Here is a 22,420-nt window from a genome sequence, read left to right on the forward strand (position 1 = left end):
TTTTATTTAATGTGCATAAAGTTTGAACAACATTAGTCTAGGATGTTCCTAACTTGGGCTATGATTTAGAATGAGTGTGGAGACTTAAGAAAATATTGATGCTTACACCCAACCCCAGAACCTTGGAATCAGACTCTGGTGGGGTCCAGGCATCAGTATTCTTTATTCTGCTACACTCACATGGGTTACACTTTCTTAGACTCCTTTCTCTGTTCAATCACTGACTCTTTTCCTCTGTTTCATTGTCAACCTTTTCACCATTGATTATCTCCTTTGTTCTTTTGGGTAGGATTTAGGATTCTTGCTCCATGCTAATCATACTCAGAGCCGATCTGGAAGGCCATCAATGCCTGCCATCTGATCTACCTCCTCATCCCTGCTCTAGTTCCAGTGAAAATGCATCTCACTTCTTTGTTGTCTTGTTATTCATTAGCTCCGCATCCATGCTTCATAGACAATGGCCTTTCTTTAGTTCTTACACTTCCCCAATGGCATGCCCAGAATTAATTGCCTTCAGGTGTTCATAATTCTGCCCTTGTTTTGCGTATTATGTTTTACCTCGTCTCTGAAATGGAGCTCAGATAAGGCGGGCAATGAAGTCTGCTCATTTAAAGCAGCTCTAAGTCTATAAGCTCAAACTGAATGTGAGTTGTATGATCATATTTGAGTGCTTTGTAAGCTGCTCATGTGCAATCCTCTGGGTTCCTGGAGATTAAATGTGCATATACTATAGAACACAGGGTTATATATTCACATGCCTCTGTTAGAAAGTTTCTCTTCTGAGGAGGGGACTTTAGCAGGACACATTTGGGAAAAAAATAAGTGCTCCTTTACTAGGAATCTTCACCTGAGAGGTTCGCACCAATGACAACAGAGCCAAATGAAAACAAGTTTTGAATTGCCCAGCTGTGAAAGATGCTCCCTTGGACTCTAGAACAAGGGTACTGACCTAAACAGCCTTTGGAAACATAACCTGCTCCTTGGTAGAGCAGTTTCTGTGCAGGATACAGTTCTGTGATGAGTAACTGTTGTCAAATCTAATAAAAAGACTTCTCTGAAACTTTGGCCATGTGACATTTAGGCTGTGTATAGGCTGTATAATAAACAAAAACCAACTACATATTTTATTAAAAGAGAACTAGATTTTAGGTGAAACCTGTCAGTTTCTGGAAATCATTAAATATGAATGTTTTTAGTCTAAGTTATATAAACAAGTGTGTGAAGACTGAGCATTTAGAAAAATACAGGAACCAAAAAAAAAAAAATACAGGAGCCAATAAAATCATCTTTTCATGTTACTTCTAAAACTTAAATCATTATCTTAACTGTGTAGATTCTATGATAAAAAATGTTTCAGGTTAGAAAAATCTTATTTTTGACATTTAAAGTTGTAATATGCAGAGGATAAGGCACCTGGCTGGCATGGTTGATAGAACATGTGATTCTTGATATCAGGGTTGTAAGTTCAGGCCCCACACTGGGTGTAAGATTACTTAAAATAAAATCTTTAAAAAAATTGTAACATAGGATTAAAAATGTCTCATTTTAAATTCTATCACATTCACATAAATATTCTCAAATACTCTGTTTCCATAAAATGAATATGGTAGTCCCCATAAAATTTTTAGATATTTGTTAGAGGTGGTCCAATAACTATTCAGTGAAGCTCCCTGAAAAATATGGTTTACATGACTCAAATTATGTGTAGAATAGAAGAATGTTAAAAGTATAATGTCAACTTCCTAGAATTTAAGATTAAGAAATAGGAGGAACTACATGACATTACGGAGAGCCAGAAAAATTTTGACTCTTCCATAATCAAACACATTGAGTAAGAGGGGAAAGGCTAATAATTAAAGACACGTTATATCTAATAAAATACGTTATATCTAATAAAATTTTCACTTAAAATCTAGTTCTCTTTGTATTTATGCCTGCATATATAATAAAGTAGACCTCATTTATGCAGCAGTATACCTAACAGATGCATATGTTGTGCCTTGCCGTGTTCATAGTGTTGTCACAAATAATTTCATTATCCTCTGTGCCCGAGACAGAGTTGGTAATATTTTGGTCCCATTTGATAGATTTGAAAACAGAGACTCAGAGAAGAGCAACACATACCCCAAGTCCCCGGAATGTAGGATTAGAAATCATTCTTCTTACTCATCAGCTGGTATTTTCTTCACTGCAGTATGCTGTTTCTTTATTTCCTACAGCCCTCAGGCACCATTCTGGGATTTTAGTGAGTTGGAACCACCCCCACATGGGTTAGACCAGCCTAGTGAACTGCTTCTCTTTTCTCTGGACTATAGAAACTTGGTTCCTTTTTCTCTAATTCTAAAAATATTATAGCTTTGAAAACTTAGTTTTTCTATAAATTTGGCAGAAACTTCCTGGCACAATTATGCCTGAACCAATAGAAGGATATATGTAATCTTTATTTATTACACTTAGAGTGAATAGCCATAGCTTTCACAGCATAAACATGGCTGTATTTGGAATCAGCAAACTTCTATTTTACTGGACCATACTGTCTTTGTGGCAACTACTCAACTCCACCATTGTAGTTTGCAGAAAAGCAGTTAGAGCCAATATGTGATTGAAGGAATCACTGTCTTCCAATAAAACTTTATTTATAGACATAGGTAGCAGTCTTGGCCCTCTGGCCGTAATTTGACAACTAACCGTTGGACTAAATGCGTAGATCTGTTGGGGCTAATGCGTCACGTATAATGTATGCACCATGTTACCTTTCTGAAATTGAAGCCTGTCCGACCTCAAGCAGGTAAGGAATCAATGGGCTTGTATCTAAAAGTTTGAGGAAATTTTATAGAGGAGAAAGTCCTCTCCATTTTAGTCAAGCATTAAAACCTTGTATACAGATGATTGGAGATTTAAAATTCAGATACTGCCAGTGTATTTGTCAGGAATGAGTTCTATACTCCAGAAAGTATTCAAACACATATGCTCATGTTTTTCCCCACATAACAAGCTCAGAGATGGTAGTTCAGGGCTGGTTCAGAAGCTAAGTCATTCCTCAGGGATCTCTGACCGATTTCTTTCTCCACCATCCTTAGTTGAAAAGTTTGCTTCCTGAAGCTCATTACCTCATGGTTACAAGATATGTGCTGTGCCTCCAGGTGTCACATGCGTACTCCCAGCAGAAAGCAAAAGAAACTTACCAGTGGCAAATCTCAACATACCTTTCACTGGATTAAGCAGGGTCACAAGGCTACCACTCATTTTAAGGAAGCCTCAGGAAGCAGGTATTTTTAATTGGGTCATTTTCATCACCCACTGAAGTCAGGAGAAAGGATGTTGGGGAGGGGGGTCAAGTTGGACCATCTGCTGAGGCATCTGGTCTTGTTCCGTAGCTGTTACATTTCATTACAGATATTTAACATTGTATAGTTTTCTCCCAAGGGCAGCATCTCTTTTTAAGTATCTCCAGTGTAAGCAGTATTTTCCATCTGAGTTGGAAAATTAAATCTCATTATTCACATTCTTATGTAAATGTTATGTAACATACATATGCAATCACTTCAGAAATATATTCTACTGATTTTAGCTTTGGAGGACTTTGTTCAGATACGACCCTTGGTGAGTGGGTTAGCAAGATTGAGGAAAGGGTGAAGGTGGAATCAGTGGAAGGCACCCTGCATATTCACCTTTATAAGCAAGTCTGTTCTGAACAGGGGAATGCACATCAGAACAAGGCTTCTTGGAAGGGCACTGGTGAGTTCAGAGTAACCTGAAGAGAGAACAGTTACCTAGGAGTTTTCTTAAGAGATAACTCTGATACAAGTTTGAGAGAAAAGCAATTAAATAAGCTCCCAGAGACCATTTTAATTTTTCCTTGTGTATCTTGGGATTCTTGTCTTCCCCTCTGAAGTGGTATTTATTCTGTTCCCTGTTGGGCACCTACGTGTTCTTTCTTCGGCATAGACTACCGTAATACAAAAAGGTAGAGGTACCTACAGAATTTTAAATGTCTTTTTGTTTTAGTGGAACATCCTAAAATGGTATACATGGGAATAGTAGGAAATGAATAGATTATTGATTTTTTTTTTTTAGACTTTAAGTGAAATTACTTTTTTCTTCAATTAAGTTCTGTGATACTGAATTAATTCTAGGATCTATTTCAATGTATCCATTATGGATATGGTATAATCATGAGCCTTTATCTGTCAGATAAAGCATAACCCCAAAATAATGAGCATTAGACCTTCACCTGCCATAATTTTAAAAAGTGTATTGAGAAACCCAGTTTTTAATCCAAATGGTTCTTGGTTCTTAGAGGTGCCTGGATAAGAGGATCACCAAAAACTCTTTCATAAGTGACCAGAAATGGAATGGTCTGCATTTTGGTGACATTGTAATAGTTGTGGGGAAAAAGTTGGCAAACAGAAGAGGAAAGAGAGCAGGAGAGAAATAGAGGAACCCTAATCTCTCATTTTACAGGGAGGGGGAGATAAGACCACTTCATTTGGTGAATTAAGAAAGAAAGGTTTAAAATGATTTAATAATAAAGGATCAGTTTTCCAATTCCAGCCATAATGGAGTAACAGAGGCTAGTTTCCTCCCTAAACAAAGAGAAAACCAGATAGAAGGGAGGGGGGTGGGGAGGAGTTTAAATACAAGAGTCTAAAGGTTATTTGAGAAATGAAATATTGAAACAACAGTAGCAGTGATGGAGTGAAGGAAAAAAGGGAAAGGCATACTGTGGGGTCAAATGATGATTTTTAAGTTGACAAAGAAATAGGGCTCTGAGCGTATTATCTAAATGTGTACTCTCCAGTCCAGTAGCTACTGGCCATGTAGGGTTATGGAGCCACTGGCTTGTGCAAATTCAGATGTACTGTAAGTGTAAATATATATGCATCAGATTCTAAATAATTAATAAAAAGGAATGTAAAATACATCTACAATTTTTGTAATAGTTTTATGTTGAACTGATAATTTGAGATGTATTTGGTGAAATATATATTGCTAAAATTAATTTTAGCATTAGTTTTTAATATTTTTTTAAGTAGGCTCCTTGCCCAGCATGGAGCTTGAATTCAGGACTCTGAGATTGAATTGCATTCTCTACCATCTAAGCCAGGTACCCCTAATTTTACCATTTTTTAAATCTTTACTGTGATTATTAGGACACTTTAAATTCCATATGTGGCTCACACCATACTTCTGTTGAACAGCCCCTGCTTTGGAGATAGGGAGGTACACTAGAGAAATTGAAATCAGAACTGATACATCACGGCAATGGCCTGAGTGCAATGGGAAGGGAAGGCTTTTGTTTTATACTTGTAGGTATCTTAGAAAATTGTTTTTACTAAATATTGAGCACTTTCAAAAGGATATTTGTAAAGCATGTGAAAGTGTGAGGAACAACAAGATAGCACTCTTAATCACCACCAGCTTAAGGAAAAAGCAATTCCCCATTGACTTTGAAGGCACTCTTCCCTCCCACTCCAGGGGGTTGTTTTAGTTTTTATTTTTCTTACTTCATAATATTAAAAATAATCACAATCACTTTTTTTTAAAGATTTTATTTATTTATTCATAGAGACAGAGAGAGAGAGGCAGAGACACAGGCAGAGGGAGAAGCAGGCTCCATGCAGAGAGCCCGACATGGGACTCAATCCAGGGTCTCCAGGATCACGCCCTGGGCTGCAGGCGGCGCTAAACCACTGCCTCACAGTCACTTTTAAAGAAAGTTTTTAAGTGGAGGGTATCTTCTATACTTTTTGTTTGTGTAACCTGGCAATGTTAAATTTTAAAATGTGTCTGCCATTGGATTTAGTGGTTCCCTTTATGAAATGTGCTCTGTGTATTCTTAAAAACATACACTGCAAAGAACTATCTAAAGCTGATGTTAGGTTATGGAAAGCATATATTTTGTATATCTATTTTATAATTATGCATGTGCATATACATGTCCTGCCAAGCATATATACATGATGTTTGCATGTATGCACATGAACAGGTGCATATACAATTACTGGTCACATTGCTTATCTCAGAAGTCTGGCTGGCAGACAAAAGGAGAGGATTTCATATGATGGGCTTATAAATTTTCAGAGAAAGATGATTGTAGAATGATATTATTTCCTTAGCTTTGAACATTTTCTGTATTTTCCAAAACAAAATATTAAAGAAGTAAAATCATAATTTAAGTATATTCTAACTTTCTTAAAGCAAAGCACATTGCCTTAGCAGGTAGAAAACACTATCTTTAGAAATTTTTTTAGAAAGGAGGGTCACTTACACAAGAAAGTGTTAAAGCCATTGTTTTTCTTCTTTCTCATTCCAAATATATTAGTCGGAGGCAAGCATTAACCACTTTCAAAACCACCCTCACCTTGATTCTTTCCTCATGTCTTCAGGCTTAGGCAAGACCTTCTGCCAATGCTCGTTTGTTCATTTACAATACATAATTAAAGAAGCATCTGAGCAAATCGCATTAATGTAATGAGCTATATTTTCAGTAGGATAGTCAAAACAAAGGAGATACATGTATCAGTTTAATTTGCTGACGGTAGGGCAGTCCAGGTGGTTAAGCGGTTTAGCGCTGCCTTCAGCCCAGGGTCTGATCCTGGAGACCCGGGATCAAGTCCCACATCAGGCTCCCTGCATATGGCCTGCTTCTCCCTCTGCCTGTGTCTCTGCCCCCCTCTCTCTCTGTGTCTCTCATGAATAAATAAATTAAATCTTAAAAAAAATTTTTTTTTTAAATTGCTGACTGTAGACCATAGATATGTAGGTAATGTTTACTTTTACTCTAGTTATAGATGTCCACATGCATGGAAAAGATTTCCTTAAAATTCATAAAATTACAAAGAAAAAATGAAGTAGTTACTGTGAGCCTAACATCTGACATAAACAATGATGTTTTGTTGTATTTATTCCTAGTATTTCCAGACATACATATTCATAAATGATATTTTAAAACTTTGGTATGTGCTGTTTTTTCCTGAAGGATATTTTGTCAGGAGTGCTTCTTCATGGCATTGAATATTCTTCATAAGCATAGTAATGACTTTGAAATAGATCCTTTTCGAGAAATCAATGAAAATATTCTAAGAGTCGGGATGAACATATTTATTCCTTTACTTGAGTCTGTGTGTGTAATTGATAGCATAAGTAGAAGGATGATGAAATGTTTACCTTCTCATAATCAATAATGATTTTCTAAGCTTTTAATTGTAGGTAAATGGAAGTCTTCCCTGTAGATGTGGAAGACATGTCCAAGGACACATACTTGAGTGGAAACCTTAAAGGACACATCCTTTGATGGTTACGTATTTCTGTACCCACCAGTAGTTGAAAAAGCAGAGACTTCATTAATGCAGTCTGGCATGGAGCTATAACCTTGGATCTTAGGACAAAAATGAATCTAGATTCTGTTCTTGCTTCAAGGAAGCAGAGGTTGTTAAGTTCATCTTTGTCAGGTTGTTTACCTAATGACTCATCTAGGTGAATTCTACCTCTGCCAAGTCTAATATACGTCATGATAGATGGGATGTGGTTGTGGTTATAGAAACAGTGGGGGAGGGTATAAAATAATGTCTTCTGAGATCACATGGATGAATAGAGTAGCCAGGGGATGGGGGAAGGAACGGTCTTTATAGTACAGGGATCCAGGAGCTGGTGTCATCGGAGGAGAACCACTAAATTATTTTTAAAGTGGAAGATCAGAGACATTTGCAAGGATTATAATAAGAGTGTGGTAAGACAAGATGGGAGGCTCAAATAGGTAGTGAGGTTAGTGGGAGAGTAGAGAGCTCCTGATGCCTTCCTGAGCTGGCCACTTGTCTCCCATGGGGGGGGATAGGAGTCTCCTGCATAAGGAGGAGTGATGGAAGACTAGGCAGGGTTTCTTTTCACTTGGTACATAAGCATAACAAGGGGGAAGGAGATAGGGAAGAAGGAAGTATATTGAAATGAACAGAATCTTAATTATTTTAAGGGTTTGAAGAGTTGACACTGCCTGATATTCCATGAGGAAATGAAGGCTCCTTTTAAATGACTTGAAGAAGGTCACAGATTGTTCACAGGAAGCTGCCAGCCACTGTTGGATATGGACCTTTTGAAGATATTTCTTCTAGAAATTCAGGGTCCAGGATGAGGACGGAGAGAGATCCCTGTGTGTGATGCAGCAGCCATAATGTATCCTGTTGTGGGTTGGCACCCAGGGGTGACAGGTGAGAGGATGAAAAGGAAGGAAAAGCAATAAAGATGCTAAAATCATTGCCAAAACAGAAGTATCACTGAACTTGCTTTCAATTAGATAGTCATTATCTTGAGGTTAATAAATGTCACTTATGTATTAAATCACTACATAACTCGTCTTATGTCCAACTCTGCAAGTCTTTAAATTCTTTAGAAGGACATCTTTTTATAAAGCTTGAGCTCTTTGTGAACTAAACCAACAACTTTTGGTTATAGAGAGATTACTGGGTTATTGGTTTGGAACACAGATAGCTCAAGAAATTCACTGGGTAGAACACCTTGGCAGCAATACAGAGATCCACACCTTTCGTATTTCAGACTTTGAAATCTAGGAAGATGAGCTTCAGGCACTCTACTTTGCAAAACTTCTGTCTTCCTGTAGTTTCTGTTATTTACCCCTTAAAGAGCCCTGAGAACTAATATGATCCCTATAACCTGCCATTACTATTAAACCAATCTGCTCATTTGTGGGGGAGCATTGGCTATTCAGTGGCTTGACCAGAAAGTCCATATAAATTCTTATCTTATAAAAATTCTTACTTTGTAACTGTCAGAAGTGATGGAAATGATAAGAATTTCTAATTCTCTGGACAACCAGAAGGCATGAGGATGGTGAGACCCTTCTGACATGAATTCAGACCTCTTATCAGTTCACATTTTGTTGGAATAGAAATGTGTTGACTGAATCAGATCAGAATTGCTAGAGCCAAGTGCTCTAATACCTTCGGTATCCCAGGCGACCATGGTTCTATATTCGTTAAAACAAGGTATCATTTTGTCTAGACATTTAACTTCTTTTCTTTCTTTTTTTTTTTTGTAATTTTTTTATTGGAGTTCGATTTAACAACATATAACACCCAGTGCTCATCCCATCAAGTACCCCCCTCAGTGCCTGTCACCCAGTCACCCCATTCCTCCGCTCACCTCCTCTTTTCTTTGGATAGAAATATGGAGTATTTGGAATTTTTCAAGTACTCTGCCCCATACTCGGCTGCACACTGGAATCACTGGGGACTTCTGACCACTGCTGAGGCATGAGCCCCAGCTCCAGAGAGTCCATTGCAATTGTTTGCTTGCAGCCCATGCATGGGGAATTTTAAGCTTCTCTTCTCCCTATACATTTTAATGTATAACCAAGGTTGAGAACTGTCATCTTAATTAGCCTGTTTCTCAAACAGTCCCATGAGGTGGGTGTTTGTAAGTTTGCTTGGCAAAATGCAGATTCTGGCCCACTAGCCAGGGAGAATCAAATTCAGTAGTTACAGGACAACTGAAAAAATGACTAAAATGTGTGTTGATTGGTAAGTCATCAGGAATCCATAAGTGATTCAAGCATATTTGAAAAAGATGAAGAAACACTGATGTGGTGTAGGAGCAAGAGTCCTGGAGTAGCAATAAAAGAATGGAGTTCTGGTCCTCATTGTGCTTCTTTAACCAGTTCTGCTATCCCAGGTAAGATACTCCATCTCTCTGGTAAGGCAGGCACTTTGACTTTCAAATGAGGACTTTGGGAAATAACCTCAGGTCTTCTGAAGCCCCAATACTTGATGATTCTCTGATGCTACAGATTTTCCGTTGGCCTCATTAGTACAGAAGTTTCCATCAGGATTATAGATAGATGCTGACAGTGAGTCAGCATGCCTGGTTCCTGGGCCGGCAGCATGTCCATTACAGGCCACTTGAGCTGCCGACTCCAAGCCCTTCCCCACACATATGGAAGCTGAGGGAATGGGGCCACTGTCCTAAAAATACTACTTGGAAAAAAAGTGGAAAAGTATTCTTTTTACTTACAGTAAAGGGAAATTGCCCCGATGAGCATGAACTTCTTTGTTTAAAATATTTTATTTATTTATTTGAAAGAGAGAGAATAAGCACAGGGGAGGGCAGAGGGAGAGGGAGAAACAGGCTCGCCACTGAGCGGGGAGCCAATGTGGGTCTCCATGCCAGGACCCTGAGATCATGACCTAAGCTGAAGGCAGATGCTTAACAGACTGAGCCACCCAGGCACCCTTGAGTTTTTGACACTGTTTAAAAATAAGAAATATTACATATGTTGGCAAGCTGATTCAAATTGAAGGGGAATCTGCAAAATATACTGAAATATAGAGCCTTGCTATCAAAATAGGGTCTCCTGACCATCAGTATTATATCACCTGAGAATTTATGGGATTTGCAGAATTTAGATCCCACCTTCATACTGGATCAGAATCTGTAATTTTTAAAAACTTATTTATTTTAAAATTTTTTGCATAAGATCTTCTGGTAATTTATTTGCAGGTTTAAAATCTGAGCAGCATTGCTCTGGATAAAGATGTTAAGACCATAATTTTAGCTTTCCCTTACCTTCATAATATTAATTATATACCTTTCAATAATCTTTTCCACCCACACATCTGTAGTAAAATCCAAAAAAAAAAAAAAATCTAAGTGCTCTTTCTTCAATTTAATAGTTGGTAGCTATTGTTGTCATTGTATTTTACATGTTTGAGGCTTTTCAGCCTTTCTTTCCATTCTTCCTTGAGGAAAGTTACAATTTTACTTTTTTCTTCATTTTTTTCCCCCCGCTTTTTAAACTACCATTTCAGTCTGAATTCCTATACTACTTGAAAATAATTTCTTAACTAGTTTTTTTTTCTGCTCTCTGGCCTAATTCTTTCATATAGGTGGAAAAAATATAGATGGATGGGTGTAGAGTATTCCTGGATTGTTTTGGTTTTTTGTTTTGATTCATTGCTATGTCTGTATGTCTGTATCAGTCTCAATAAAAGGATAAATTAGAAGATTAGCATTGCTGAATTTCTTTTTAAAAGGAAAAATTCATTAAAGAATCCATTCATTCCAGCAGTGTAACTTTCTACGCTAACAACAGAGAAGAATCAGCCCTGGGCAGTGGCCTCCTTAGGGTAAGCATGAGCAGTTCAGGAATATCAGGATTGGAACAAGGCAAATTTAGCATGAAATAGATGGAGAGGGAACACAGCACACTGTGTGCATATTCTTATGTAGCAACTTAGAAAAATAATCCTTTTTAATCATCTGCTCTGATCATAGTTCCTAGCTTCCCAAAACCTATTTTCAGCCTTCTTTAAAAAAATGTGAGTTCTGAAAAAATTTTACTGGCTCCAAAACATTAAATGAAAATGAGAACATTAAAATGACAAACTGTTTCATTAACTATCTCCCAAATAAAGTAGTTCATGAACTCTTTAATCAACTATGACATTGTATCAACTGTATCTTAGATCATCCTCATGTACTGTATATAAACTACACTTGCTATGGGTGCCTGTTTAGTATGTTTGATATGATTTGAGAGAGTGCCTTTGGGGGAAGAAAAAACATTCCTAGAGCTATAAAGATCTTAAAAACCTGGTCTTCCATGTTAATTATTTCCTTTTTTTCCCCCTTTTCTGTGGTTAGTCCATATCTACTTTTTCTATTTAGAGGAAGAAATTGGTCAAGTTTTTCTTTTATTTTTTTAAAACAAGAGTGCCACAGGAGGACAATTTTTCATCAATTTTTGAGGTATTCTCTCTAGAAAAGAGGTTCTTGAGATTTTGAGGAATTAAAACTCATTGGATCATCCCATGAAAGCCAAAGAACCTCTGTTCCAGACGCATGAAAATATGAAAAGATATACATTTTAGGCTGAAGGTTAATGTTTCAGTAAGGGGTCTTTTGATAACAAAAATAAACCAACAAAAACCAACAAAAAACAAAAAACTAGTATGTTGACTTTAGGAATGTTAAGAAAAAGGATATAACTTTTTGGTTCACCTAGCCTGAAAAGGCTCCAGGGTCTCTCTTGGCATGATTGTACGTGGCTTCTGTCTCTCTGATATGCCTTCTGCTCTGTTTGGATGCTTCTCTGGCTTCACATGTCTATCATTGATAGCTCTGCACTGATGCCCTATACCATCGAACCTCGCATAAGACAGACTCTACTTTCCAGGTATTTCAAATAAAGTCTCAGAATTGAGCTTGTTAATTCTAGCTGTTCAGATCCAAGTATTCCATCCCTAGTCAGGAGAGTCATATCCCTATCCCTGGTCACAGGCTTTCCTCCTGGAGCCCTTATTACTGGAACCTCAGGAATTGAGAGTAAGAGAGGGAGGATTTCAAGAACATCAGGCACTTGTATCAATAAAAAGGGGGAAGATGTGAAGGGGCAAAGAACCACAATCCACTGCCCATAAGGAACCCCTCCTCTAGGAAAGCATCTAATTGCTCAAGCCAAACTTCTCTTACTCCTACAAAGCCCAAAATACATATCTTAATTCATTCCTTCAATAAAAATGTACTGTGCACCCCCTGCACAAGGCATTTTCAACCATCCATCCATGACTCTTATCCTCACTGATGCATTTCTCTTTTGAACATTGTCACATACCTTGTCTGTCCAAAGTGCTGTGCTTGTTTCAGCATTTGAGCAAGGTAAGTGGGCATATTGAATTTGCTCAGAGACTGTCCCTAGAGTGTAACAGTGCAGGTAGCTCTGTCCCTAGACATCTAAAAATGAGGCTTCTTCCTAATGCTTCAGGCTATGTTTGCCAAGTCTCATGGGGAGTTTTTCTTTAAACAAGTCTATAGCACTTGAGGCTTAACTAATGTGTTTAGTTGTTAACAGAGAAGGAGAGATGCATTTAAACCCCTCAAGTAATGAACAACAGAAAAGCCATGAAGAACAGGCTAACAGTTGATCAGTAGATGAAATGTTTATATTCTGGCTTTATTCATCAGTAATGGTAGTGACCTGGGCTTTAACCTGTCATAACTAGGGATGGAATGGCTTGGAGCTGGACAAAATACCTGGATCTGACCAACCAGAATTAACAGACTCAATTTGAGACTTTAAGATATCTGGAAAATAGAGTCTTTTTCTGCTAGGTTACTGTGGGTTAACAGTCTGGAGCTGTCGCCAATAAAAGATAATTTGTTAAACTAACATGTCATCATTCCAACATAGTCAGGAAGGACAGAGTAGTACTGAAAAAATCTAGAAGACACAAAGTAGCTGCACTTCGGCCACATATTGCTGAATTTAAATGGGATTTTTCTGGAACTTCCATAGTAATCCTATCTTTAAGGATCATGCCATGGGGTCATTTTTTTAAGATTTATTTATTTATTCATGAGAGACACATGGAGAGGCAGAGACATAGGCAGAGGGAGAAGCAGGCCCCCCTCGGGGAGCTGGATGTGGGACTCAATTCCAGATCCCGAAATCACGCCCTGAGCCGAAGGCAGACACCCAGCCACTGAGCCACCCAGGCGTCCAAGCATGGGGCCATTTTATAAATAAACCAAATTTATATCAACAGAGATCATGGCAGGGGAAAAAAAAAACCACTTTAGGTGTTTCAAGTAGAAAAGGATTTAGTTCAGGGGATTAGGTACTTACAGAATGGCTTTGAATAGCTAGAGACTGAGGAATGGCTTGGCCATCCCTGGACTGATGAGTACAGGGGCATGCCACCATTGCCATTGCTGCTGTAACTCAAAGACCTCTTTTAAACTTTGCTTACCAGGAGCATCAATGGCAGGAAGATGGTCACTGCCCTTCAGATATTTAAGTGCTTCTAACTGGTTCCAGTTCTTATTAGAACCCATCTGCAAAGGAGTCTTGAACATTTAGCATTGAGCTGGCTTCCCCAACTAAGGAAGGGGTAGAATGGAAGCATATAGAGACCATCCCCAGTCTATACTGAAGTTTTAAGAAATGATTCTCCTTCTTCCTCAAAAAATTAAAAATAGGCCTACCATATGATTCCACAATCCTCCTTCTGGGTATAAATCCAAAAGACATGAAGTCAGTATCTCCATTATCTGCACTCCTATGTTTATTGCAGTCTTATTCATAAAGGCCAAGATGTGGGAATGTCAACGCACGAGTGAATAAAGAAGACATGGTGTACGTATGTGTATGTATTTGTGTACACACATGCATACACACAAAAAAAATATTATTCACCCTTAAACAATAAGGAAATCCTGCCATTTGTGACAACATGGAAATATATATTACATGACCTCACTTATATGTAGAATCCAAAAAAGCCAAACTCCTAGAAACAAGGAGTAGAATGGTGGTTGCCAGGGGCTAGGGAAAATGGAGAGATGTTAGTCAAAGGAGTACAAAATTTCCGTTACGTAGGGTGAATAAATTTTGGATATTTAATGTACTGCATGGCAAATACCGTTAATAACATTATTATATACTTAGAAGTTGCTGAGAGTAGATCCTAAATGTTCTTACTACACACAAGAAATGTTAACTATGTAAGGTGATAGATAATATTAATTAGCTTGCTTGTGGTAATCATGTCACAGTATATCCCTATAACCAAACATCATGTTGTATACCTTAAATTTATACAATTTTTATTGTTAATTAAACCCAGTAAAGGTGGGGGAAGAAGTAGGTTCTCCTGGGATTTTATTAATGAAGTCCTTTTTTGTTCAAGAGAAACCCACCTCTCTACTAAGTTTAAAATTGTGTTAAGATTAAGCTCATTAAAAAGTGTATTTTCTTCTTAAAAACTTATGTTTAAATTTACAGAAAATTTACATTTTTCTATAAATCATATGAGTTTTGACAAATGTATGGAGTCCTTAATTACTGACTTAATTAGGGTATACAATAGTTCTGACACTCTAGAAAACTCTGCTGCCTGTTGGTAGTCAAGTCCTTTCTACACCCTGAACCCCTGTCAACCACTGATCTCTTCTCCATACTTAATAGGTTTCCTTTTCTAGAATGACCTAGAATAAAATCATACAACGTATATTGAATCTGCCATACACACAATACATGTGAGTTTCATCTATCTTATAGCTTGTATATCTCTACCTTTCTTTTTATTGCTGAGTTGTATTCCATTGTATACACATGCTGTTCATGACTTTTTATAGTATCACATATTTCCCTTTATTCAAAATCTCTGTATTTTTAAAAATAGCATGGATATTATGAATCTCACTTTGTCTCTTACTCATAATAAAGAAAGGAAGAAGGCAAATGTCTTCCCTTTCCTGGGTGACCTCAAACTAAGTGTTCTTTATTGACAATCAGGTTATAGTCTAATTATGATTCCTGAATAGGAGCAGGATCATTAGACAAATCTCAAGAAATGGAACTTTTTCTATTCTTTCCATTCTAACATTTAGACTGAGTACCTACAATGTAGCAAGTGCCTATTCATAGCACCTCAATGAGTTTCCCAAAAGATGAAATACTTTTTAAGTGAATTATCTCTTGATTGGTGCCAGATTAAAACGGAAAGGCCAGCAGGACCGCCGAAATTTCCATCACAAAAAAGGGGGAAACATTTTTGGCTCTATTCAAGAGAGCCTTTCCTCTAGACAGATTTCAGCATATTTTGATGATTCACTGTAGAAATCGGTTTATCATTTACAGTAGGAGAAAGCACTGTCAGCCAACATCTTAGAAAAAGAGAAAAGGTTGCATCATCCAGTATAAGGTTCCCAATGGACTTAGCAGAACGCAATTAACAAGCTTTGGATTCTTAGTTTAAGAACTTATCCTCCATCTCCTTTCTGAAGGGTTCTGTGATCATTCCTTATGTCAAATCTCTTCGTCGTCTATTTTATATCTTATTTGAACCCTGAAAGCATTATACTTTCTTAGGCTCAGCTGAGCATTCAGGGGTGAAGAAACCAAGAAGTGTGCTTATATTTACTATACCCCAGACATCCTGTACATTCTAGTCACTGTCTCATAACCTTACCAGGGAGATTACTACCTACTATCAACATTTAATAGGTAAAAAAAAAAAACTGAGGTTGAAAGAAGTTAGGTACTTAACCCAAAATTCATGTAGCTCATCAAGAATTTGAACCCAGGGCTGCCTGGTAACAAAGTCCATGCTTTTCACCACTGAGTTTTGGCTTTTCTTTGCATATAAGCCTGATGTCATTTAGAAGACATTAACTTTGTCAGCACTATTTTGTATACATATAAGTATATACCTGCTTATCCAGATAACTTCCACAAATCATTTTTGAACAGTGTGAGGTATGAGTAAATAATACATCTGCATAAAATGTTTGTGGACCAGTGAGATGGCTGATTAGAAACACTGAGGTTCTTCCAAGAAGGATTACCCAAATACAGACATAGAACAGTTCTTTACAGAACCTGTGCCTGAAGTCGGAAGATGCATTTAATGTCCAGGCTTCGTGGATCAGTTGAGGCTTTTAGAGTGTGTGCTTATTAGATTTGAGGGGGACATGTTTTGACCTCCTGCTGTATAAAAATCTTAACAAAACTTTGCTGCAATGAGGTTCTGCTATATCTTTTGAAAATAATTTGATGAAACTAAGAGCAGGGCCTTATACCTTAAGCTTTATAGGTGCTTTAGTACATTAAAAAAATGTCTCTGCTAACGATGATGTTGATTGACAAACAGAAATCCAAGATGGTGCATTACTGATGCCTTATTCACTGTTCCAATTATTACAATAAAGTGCTTTATAAAGTGCTAAGTCACCAACCTAGGCTATCAGGCCCCCTCCCCCAACCCCATATTAATTATTATCCTGGACAACGTTGTTTCTGCACTTTCTCAGTACATTTCATTGTGACAAGTTGTTTATTTGCTAGGTGGTTCTTTGCAAAGCAAATAAACTATAGGATCTCTGCTCTGAAGGATATTAATAAAATAGCCTTTTTGGGTGTTCTGGTCCCAAGGGTGAGTAGCTGTGATATATTTTATGGTGAGCATACCCTTAAAATCAAAAGATGGTCTTGGTTGATATTAGGCAAGGTCAACTTGCTCTTTGTTCTAATGAAAAGGTAGGTCATCAAGTTTATTCACCAGCAGCAATGGACTTGTGAGCTTCTGGTTACAAGAATTATTTTTCTCTTTTCATTTTGCTTCTTTTGGTACCTAGTACAGTGTCTGATACACAGCAGATAGTTTTTTTTCCCCCCAAAGATTTATTTATTTATCTGAGAGAGAGTGTGTGTGGAGCACAAATGCGGGGAGGGGCAAGGGGCAGAATCTTCAGGCAGATTGTGCTGAGCATAGAGCCTGGCTCGATCTCACAATCCTCAGACCATAACCTGAGCCGAAACCAAGAGTCAGACGCTTAACCGATTGAGCCACCCAGGGTGCCCCAACAGCAAATATTTCTAGTTTTTTTGTGGAAAAGATTTTAAAGTTGTATTGGAGGAAATTTACACATATAACTCAGGGGAGTCTTAAAACTCTTCTAGAAGATGTAAATCTTTGGTTTGAATCCTTAGTTAGAAAATATTTACTAAAGAATAATGTATTAAGTGTTGGACATGGGTCAAGTATGATGGAGGAGGGATAATAATAGATCTAGTTTTGCAAAACATATAATCAACAGTGAAGGACCTGTAGATGGAACATAGAACGGTTCGATTACCACTTTTATGATTACTTCTGCCTAACATTTGTTGAGCAATAATTAGATGTCAGACCCTCTTCTAAGCCATTTCTATATGATCTCATTTAATCTCAAAATGGCACTACTGAAGTAAGCATAGTGACTGTCTCCATTTTACAAATGAGGAAACTAAGGCACAGAGAGGTTAAGTAACTTCCTGAAAATCACGCAACTATAAAAGGTGTAGCTGGGATTTGAATCCATGGGATTTGAATCCAGGCAGTCTGATTCCAGCACCCATAGTTGTAGTACTGAAGTATACTGGTAGGGTAAGAGAAACAGGAGGGAGACCTCCAATGGGGGTTAAAGAAGGCTTGCCAGAGTCAATGGTATCTGTGTGCAGTCTTGGATGATGGGTAGAGTTAGCCAAGTGAAGGAGGAGGTGGAGGCTGTAGGAGTATTCTGTTTGGATGGTACACCATATACAGCATTGATCATCGTAGCTGGGGAATGTGTGTGAGTTTGGGGTGGATGATACAGGTATGATGTGTGAGCCAGATTATTTAAGTCTTTGTTAAACCATGTTATTAAATGAATTTTCATTTCATAGATGATAGAGAGCCATTTAAGGGTTTTAATCAGGTGACATGATAAAAGTTGCATTTTTAGCATAGTTAGGCTTCTGTGCAGAGAATGGTGGAAAGGGCAAGTCAGAAGACGGTGTATAGAGAAAAACTAGGAGACCTTGCTACAGCTCAGAAAAGGGAGTGATGGAGACTCAGCCTGGGGCATAAAAAGGGGGGCTCCAGGGAGGTCCAAGGGGTAGAATTGGTGAGAGAGACTTCATACCTGATGGAGTGGACAACCGAGAAGAGTGAGAGGACACAGTTGCATATATAGTATTTTTTAAAGCTTAAAAGTGTGAATTTCACAGTTTCTGCTCAAGCCAGCAGCATTTGATTATTCTCACTGCTTCATTTCCCTATAGAAAGAGAAAGGCAAGTTCAATGTCAGAGGAATGATGTGCATAGTTCTCTGTGCACTGCTGGCCCGTTTGGCTTTCCTTTACAATGCCGTAGGTCCTTGAGTTCATATTACTCGTGGCACATTCTTTCAGTAAACTTTGTATGCATGCAGTCTCTAAGGAATGGCAGTGCTGATTCCTCTAATTTGCCATCAGAAAGAGAATGAAATGCACCGGCAAGGTGAAAGGGATTCTGTGAATCTTCTCCAGCATCATGGATGCTACACTCCTGAAGTGTAAAGACTGAACTTGTTTTTTACCTCCACATAATCAGATTTGGATTTTATTCTATTTTTATGCACGTAAACATGTTTGAAATTGTGTGCTTATATGAACCTTGATGTGTTTATTTGGGAACAACAAACTTATTTCCAGCAACCTTGGGCAATGCATTTTTATAGTGGAGAATTTTATCCTTAAACATCCCATAGCATTCAAGAAACACAGCATTTGTCCTATGAAAGCCATGCCTTGTGCTTTTGCTCCACGCTTTGTTTCTGGAATACTCAGACAATAGAATGTAATCCTTTTAAGGGCTTCTCTCCTGGCTGATAGGTTTTATCTGTTTCTCCAGTATGAAAATAATTGTGTCACATAAATGTCCTTCATTAACTGTCTTGCTCTTTCTGTACAATCCGGTTTGCAAATGGTAAATTCCCTACCTGTGTAAAGTTTTAAAACTCGGTGCTAATTACCTGTTTCTGTTCCTCCTTCCCCATTTTAGCTTTGTCATATTTGTTCATCCATGTGTGAGAAAGAGAACCATGCTCACTGTGCTTAAAATTTTTTCTAGTTTGGAACTCTTTGAATGTAATGCTCTTTTAGAATTGTACCATATTGGGTAATACTGATGTCAACCACATGGACAATGATTTATGATATTCCTTATGATACAGCATTACCTGGGCAGGGGGCAGGAAGGAAGCAGGTGGTATATTATAAAATGGGACCCTATTCATATGAGAATAAAATAAAGCAGAAAAAATAGAAGAACAAAAGAAAGATTGCTGTTTATGGAGTGCTTACTTGGTCCAAGTAAAGTGCTCATGGTTTTCCGTACATTATCTTATGTGATCTTCCCAAGAGGTTAGCAATGATAAGCTTGTTTCTTCCAGAGTTGAAAGTGAGGTTGGGAAATTTATCTAACTGCCTTTGTCCAATTCTGTTAGAAGGAAAGTATAGAAATGATTTTGGACCTAATGTTTCCATCTCAAAGTTTATGCTTTTAACCAATACACTGTAATTTAGGAGACACTTGGGACTAGCAGAGGGGAGGGCACAATAGGGGAGGCAGGGGAGAGGAAGAAGGGAAGGAAGAAGAAGGGGAAGATACTGCATAGGTTGGCTAGCTGCTTTTAATATAGAGAGCCACGAATATGTAATGGCTCATGTGCAGTACATGTGCTGTTTTGCTCATCTAGCAGAACGAAGCAGGTGAAGCAGTTGGCGGGGCTGCTGTGTGTTTCTAGTTATTCAGGGATGGAAACTGATGAGAGCTCTGACATCTTTAATATCTAGCTTCCAAGTTCCCCCAGGGGATACTGTCCACCTAGAGGAGGCAAATTGCAGAGAAGAATGAATGTGTGTGGGAGGATTTTATGAGCATGCCTAGGTGTGATACTCATCGCTGCCACTCTCATTCCACAGACCAGGGCTATCTACACAGCCCTAGCTTACTGCAAGGGAGGCAGGTAAATGTAGTTGTGTATGGCCCCCAAAAGAGGAGGAATACATGGATTTTGCTGATCTGTCAGCAGTAGGTCCCAAGTCCCTATTAGAATCACACTTCCATATACGTATTTGTATCTTTCATTCTCTATGCTTTGTGAGGGAAGGATCATTTGTCTCATTTTACAAAACAAAGAATTGAGATTGAGGTTGTTGCCCAAGGTCATGTGGCTATCAGTTGGTAGAGCCCAAACTCCAGCATGGCTCGGTTTCAATTCTGGGCCTCATTCTTTCTTCCCATCTTACTACACACATTATTCCTGCCACTAACTCACTGGCCACAGTTGAAGTCCTCTGATAAGGAGCAATCCAAGAAAATAAGATCCCCATCCCAATTCTGTGCTACTCAATATATGAACCCGTAGCATGGAAATCACAAGGTGACTTGACTTGTTAGAAATGTACACCTTAGTCCTTACCCCAGACCTTTTGAGTAGGACCACTCATTTTAACAGGCTCATGATCAGGATGGAGAGTAAAGCCTGAGAAGCCATCGACCCAGCTTCTATAATCCAACTTCTCAACTGGATCCCATCATGTGACTGTCCTCTTTCTTCCACACATGGGAAGGGATAGATTCACTGTGTTAGTCACGGGATGTAACCAGTTGAGTAAAGCTTCAGCCTTTATGCGGCGTAAACATGTTTAACCTAGAAAGGACTACTTAGCAACATAATATTGAATGACCGCTCAGCCCAGTTTTTGAAAAGCGTGAGCTGTTTCCATAGATAAGCCAGACAGGCCTGAACAAAACAGAAGAAAAGAGAACTTCGCTGTTCTGGTTGGTGAACAACAATTTGATTTTTCTAAAAAGAGCCACTTGCTTTCTTTTCCTGAGCTATACAAGAGTACTGAGTTCTGGGTCTCAACCCCAGCAGTTTCCCGGCTGTGGTTTATAGTTAGGGCAAAAACAGATGAAAGACGGACACTATGAAACCATCTGCCCTCTGATTCCAAATTTCCCACAGTGGTCCAATTACTAGGGTATCAATGGTTAACTTTGCACTGTAGTTACAAAAAGGGCCACTGCTGGTTAGATTGTTAATAGTTGATGAAGGTCAGGGGAGGCCCTTTGCTGGCGTGAGACCAATTCTCTAAACGGTCTTAGGATACTCATTTTCTTTAGGACACCATTCACTGCAGAGGGGGAAGGAAGGAAGGGAGGAAGGGAGGGAGGGAAGGAGGGAGGGAACGGAGGGAGGGAGGGAGGGAGGAAGGAAGGAAGGGAGGGAGGGAGGGAGGGAGGGAGGGTAATGGTCCCTGTCAAGGGCCCCATATGCTATGTGGACAGCCTGCCTGTGTAGAAGGCGCACAGGCCAGGCACCACTGTTTTGAAAAAATGAAATAAAACTATTTTCCGAAAATTCTTTTCTGTTCATGATTTTCCTCTGTGTATGTGATTTTTTTTCCTTAAAATAAACAAATCAGGAACAGTACCACTGTTCTAGCATAGGCCTGCATGATTGCCTTAGAAGGTAACTTTATGCTATTTTTATTCAATTAAATCTCACAAGACACTCGGAGCAAATGTTTCCATCTTGTTTTCTTGGTGATCTGGACACTGAGAACAGAAAAACTTGCTTAAGGTCAGGGCAAGCAGAATTCCAGCTGGAGGCAATCTCCTGGTTACAACCATACTTCTCAACTCAGGGTAGGTAGGAGGGGTGGCTTGTGAACCCTAAGAGTCATACTTGTCAGTGCTGTTCTCCTGTCTACTTAGAATTCTGTGAGTCAAGGAAGGTGTTTGCCATTCCTAGGCCAGTGTATTTTATTGCAGTCAAATTGAAAATCAGTTGGTATTGATATTCCATTGGCAAGATTTCCAGGCAGGGTTTGATTTATGAGAACTGAATCGTACATGAGGGTGTACATTGCTTACACAGGACACCCAAAAACTGAGTTATTCAAAGTTTGCAAGTACTTTTACTTGAGATAAGCACAGTAACTATATTTATAAAGTTCCAAAATGGCATGCTAGGAAATGTTTGAGCAAAGGTGTTTGCTTACTAATTCATCCATGGTTATTCTAACAGGCTTTCCCATAACATTTATGACTCC

At 38.5% G+C, this 22,420-nt stretch overlaps 1 protein-coding gene across 12 annotated transcripts in view; it reads left to right on the plus strand.

The window, feature by feature from the left end:
• Positions 1 to 22,420, plus strand: part of PLCB4 (phospholipase C beta 4) — a 417,242-nt gene that overhangs the window by 192,986 nt on the left and 201,836 nt on the right. The window contains exon 1 of one of the 12 annotated variants that reach the window (XM_041733172.1): positions 3,251 to 3,269. The exons of the other annotated variants lie outside the window; for them this stretch is intronic. The gene's annotated coding sequence lies outside the window, so the exon portion shown is untranslated. Of the gene's footprint in view, positions 1 to 3,250; positions 3,270 to 22,420 lie in introns of those variants that run through there. 12 annotated transcript variants of the gene reach the window in all.

This window comes from Vulpes lagopus, chromosome 18 (genome assembly GCF_018345385.1).
Source record: "Vulpes lagopus strain Blue_001 chromosome 18, ASM1834538v1, whole genome shotgun sequence".
Classification (NCBI taxonomy): domain Eukaryota; kingdom Metazoa; phylum Chordata; class Mammalia; order Carnivora; family Canidae; genus Vulpes; species Vulpes lagopus.